Genomic DNA, 4,997 nt, shown 5'->3' on the forward strand with positions numbered 1-4,997 from the left:
ATTCGGGAATGTCTGCAGAAACTTAAGTTGAGTTTCGTTCATTTTAACGAGGTTATAATTACGATCCAAGTTTTGTTTACCTCTTAAATGATTATACCACCATCAACAATCATCAAATAATCATATCAACACTAACTGCTCTTAAGAACATCATGTTCTTGAGGCAACAATTATCAACCTTAAAACTAATTAACTAAACATCAAGATAATATCAAATCAATCATCAAAATCATACTTATATCCAAGATCCTTACTTTTGTTGAAACATAAAACTTAAACAAAGTTTGGATGAAGGTTTATAACTTTCTTGGTATCTTAGGAGGTTATCTTATTTATGGTTGAACCTTGTGAGGGATTGGTTATGCTTAAGGATCCTAAATCATGCCATGAAAATCAAGAAAACAAAAAGAGAATTTCGGAGTTACTATTCACCACCAATTTTGAGTAAGGATTTGACTATGCTATACTAATACAATGGCCATGAAACTTTGAACATACCTTTTAAATGATATGAGGAAGTTTTGGTTAAAATTTGGTGATTTTTGAATGAGTAGAACATGAGATATGAATTTTTCTTTCCATGGTGTTCTTGAAATCAGCATTGTGTTTTGGAGAGAGAGAGAGAGAGAGTTTTGTTGCTTCTTGGAAATGCTTCTCTTGGAAGATTTATGAGATATTATTTATTATATATCCTAGTACTACTAAATCCATGAATATCTTGGATTGCATCCTAGGTTTGCAAGCTATTCTACTTAGTTTAGACTTTAGGTTTACTATTACTAGCCTTTAGGTTATCATTCTATCTAGTCTAGGTTACTATTTGGTTACTTGACCATGGTTAGTTTCTTACCATAGTTAGCTAGTATAGTTAGCTTGGTTTGATACATTTATTTATTCTTTTACGCGTTCGCTCGGTCGCTTATTTATTTTCGTAATAAATTCTCGTAAACGGTTCGCGGTGTAAATCCTTCCTTATACACTCTTTATGTTTTGAAGTATCATACCTGCATTTGAATTTGTAGGATTTTAAATTTGTAATTATATTTTGATTCTCATAATCCTTGATGGTTCATAGATATTGTCATTTTTTAAAGTTCATTTTTTTTAAAAACTATTAGCGTTTACATACACTCATTTGGTACGTATAATCATAATATCAACTCGAAATCTTAAATTAAAAACTTGTATATGGTGTGGTCGCAAAAGTTTTTTTATTAAACTGCAAGGTTACTATTCATAAAGGTCTTTTACCGATGTCAAAAATTTGGTTCTTACAGTTAACATCCCTCTTGCCTGGATTGGCTTCTGGATCACTACGAAGCATTCCTGATGGTCGATTCAATAAGGCGTTAGCAATTTGCCCTATTTGGTTCTCCAGAGTCTTGATAGAAATAGCCTGGCTTTGGCATATAAGAGCCCGGTTTTTGCACATAAGTCGCAACTCCTCCAATTCAGATTTTCATTCGAAGATAGACCTGCACCTCCATGAGTTTGTTGTTGAAGTTGGTGTTGTTGTCTTGGTTCAAATTTTTATTGAAAACCAGGAGGATTGAATTGCTTGTTTCCAAACTGTTGGAACGGTTGATGCATCGCATTATAATTGTTGCTCCAGCTGAAGTTCGGATGATTCCAGTTGTCAGGATGATAAGTGTTTGGGACTGGTTGCTGCGATATCTGAAAGGTTTTCACAAACTGAGCTAATTCACTAGATATAGCGCATTGCTTCGTCGCATGCGAACCTGCACACATCTCACAAACACTGGTTATCTTATTAACACCATAGTTAACCAGAGAATCGATCTTCATAGACAACGCCTTTAGTTGAGCAGTGATAGTCTTAGCTGTATCCACTTCAAGAACTACTGCTACCTTGCCCTATGGCAATCGTCAAGTTCGATATTGATATTCATTAGCATCCATTAGTTCAATTAGATCATAAGCTTCCTCATAGCTATTTGCCATAATGCTCCACCTAATGCTATATCGAGTATGGGTCTTGAATGTGCTCCCAAACCGTTATATAAACAATTGATGATCATCCAATCAGGTATTCCATGATGAGGACACTTTTTAAGTATCTCCTTGAAGCCCTCCCAAGCTTCACATAGATATTCTCCCGATTGTTACGGAAATTGAGTAAGAGCATTCCTCATTGCAGCTGTCTTCTCCATAGGAAAGAATTTAGTAAGAAATTTCTGAGCGAGATCCTCCCAAGTAGTGATAGAACCTGCTGGTAGATAGTGTAACTAGCACATAGCTTTATCCCTTGGAGAAAAAGGGAAAAGTCTCAGCTTCACAGCATCTTCAGAAATATTGTTGAACTTGAAGGTGTCACATATCTTGATGAAATCCCTAATATGCATATTAGGATCTTCCATTGGAGAACTCCCAAACTAGATTGAATTCTATACCATCTGAATCGTTCCAGGCTTGATTTCAAAGGTATTAGCTGCGATTGTTGGCCTGACAATGCTAGATTGAATGTCTTCGATCTTGTGTTGAGAAAAGTCCATCAACGCTTTTATTGGTGCTGCTGGATCTCCCATTGTAATGAGTACCTGAAACACAAACAAGTAAACCGTGACAGTAAAAGAATCCGAGTTAGTGAACTTTAACGACCACTGATGTCAAGCACATAAACTAAAATTAACACCGAGTCCTCGGTAGCCGAGCCAAAATCTTGTTAGGACGAAAACACGCGCTAAAATTACACGCAATTATACGCGTTTGCAAGTACTATAAGATATCAATCAGATTCGTTCCAATAGAGACTAGTTTAGGTTAACTTCAATTTATGCACTTATGCAACAAGGGTATGGCTATTGTTCAATGCTAAGACAATAACAAGTTGAGATTGATTATAACTAAGATTAAACTAACATGCAAATAACTATGAATAAATGTGATTGAATTAACTATATAAGACATACATTGGATTATAACTTCATTACTACTTCATTCAAAGTCATTGTCCTTAACCTTAGCATGCAATGGTGATGACAACTAATCAGATAACACGAAACTAGTAAACACAACCTTTTGTTGTACGAATACCCTAGTACCAGACATCCACAAAAGAGATAGAAGCTGAATAGACACCAATTATGTTGTGACCCTATATGTCTATAGAATTTGACAACATAAAGGTTTAATTAACAAGTTATATATCGTGATTACATAGGGCCAGTAAGATGGTTAAAATTACCTACGAATCATGCATACAATTATACGTAAACCTATGCTAGCATGGCAAGTTCTAAACCTCTATATTCGCTTTCACTTCAATATAGATTAACACGCTATCTTATATGTCAGCTACGCATATAAGATGAATAAGCACAACCAATACTAGTATATCAATCAATCACCACACACCAAGATATTGAAACAAATTAACTATAGATATCTATGAATAAATTCGTTAGAACCCCAAGACAACAATTAGTTCATAACCGAACTCATCATCATCATGGGTTCCAATGAAAACATTATATAAAATAATATAAGAGTACTAGGGTTCAAAAACAAATCGAAAACAAGCATCCAAGTATCAACTATACTAAAGAAAACAAAAGTCTTCTTCTCCGTAGCCGTCTCGTGCTCTCTAGGTCTTCTTAATGCTCTCTCTTGGCTCCTTGTTGTTTAAAACATCTTTTTATCACTATGTATAAGCCCCTAGTGGACCTGGACCCTCAAAATCATCAAATTCTACTAAAATCAGGATTCTGGGACAAAAAAGGCGGGGCGCCCATGCCTGACTTCTAGATTTTTCTACTGATTTTTCTTTTGGCCGTATCTTGAGTTCTGCTCATCAGAATTAGGCGATTCAACTACCCACGCGAAGCTAACAAGATTCTATACAACTTTAGAATGTCCTAGGATTCCAATTCCTACCTCGTTTTGGTATTTTTCTTGAAATACTCTTTTCTTCATTTAATTGATGCCTGAAATGCAATAACACAAAAACATATCGAAAATACCAACAACTTGAGTGCAAAACACCAACTTAATCTTGTAATGAAGTGTTCCATGTAGATATAAAATCCACTTATCAATAACAGAATGGTAGGACGAGAGAACTACCTTGAAAGAATGTATAGCCATCATTCCAATGATTGCATTATATGTTGATCCAGCCTTCACTACCACAAAGTTCAACATTTGTGTGCTTGTCTTGGCTCCTGACCCATTGTTAGAGGTAGCTTAATTATCCCTTCCATGGGGCATTCGACTCCAGCAATACTATATATCGACATATCTGTTGGGGTTAATTGAGAGTCATTGTAACCCATTTTTGTGAAGGTATCATAGAGTAAGATGTCTATTGATGCTTTATTGTCTACAAGGACCATTTTTACCAGGTTGTTCCCTATTACAGGTGTTATTACTAGGGGATCGTCATGGGGAAACTTGATGTTACGTATTGATTCTCAATGATCAGAGGAAGCTCAGGATCTGGCTGTTCGGGTGTCATCAGTATTTGATGTGTCGTCAGGATTTAACACATCATCAGCATTTGGATGTCGTTAGTATCTGGAGACAGTCATCTTAGAAGATTTGTTTTGTTCCTTGTATTGTGGAGTAGATATCTTTTACATCTTAGTTATAGGAATTTATCTATTCAGTTGAAGATATGTATCAGTTTTGGTTAGCTTTTGATAATACATATCTTAGATTGTTTAGTTGTAGTTGTATAGTATATAAACACAGTTTAGATCATCACATAGTGTATCAATCACGAGCATCATACGACCTAGAAGCTCTTAAGAACATCAGTATTTCTTGAGAGAGTTTTGTAACATTTTTTATCAAAAATATAAAAAGTTGTTATATTTTATTACTTGTTCGAAACATTTATACAATTGTATCCAACCCCCTTAAATAATTGTATCTTTACTAGGCAACAATTGGTATTAGAGCAAACTGATAAACTTACAATCATAACCGATCTAAACATGTCTCTGAACAAGTATGAAAGTATTAAAATCCCCATTCTG

At 35.0% G+C, this 4,997-nt stretch overlaps 1 non-coding gene across 1 annotated transcript; it reads left to right on the forward strand.

Annotated features, from left to right (window-relative positions):
- Window positions 1-2,049: 2,049 nt before the first annotated feature.
- On the forward strand, window positions 2,050-2,156 carry LOC141663441 (small nucleolar RNA R71). The gene has a single exon (XR_012551512.1). It is a non-coding gene; the product is annotated as a small nucleolar RNA R71 (small nucleolar RNA).
- The last annotated feature ends 2,841 nt before the right edge of the window (window positions 2,157-4,997 follow it).

This window comes from Apium graveolens, chromosome 5 (genome assembly GCF_009905375.1).
Source record: "Apium graveolens cultivar Ventura chromosome 5, ASM990537v1, whole genome shotgun sequence".
In the NCBI taxonomy this organism is placed as follows: domain Eukaryota; kingdom Viridiplantae; phylum Streptophyta; class Magnoliopsida; order Apiales; family Apiaceae; genus Apium; species Apium graveolens.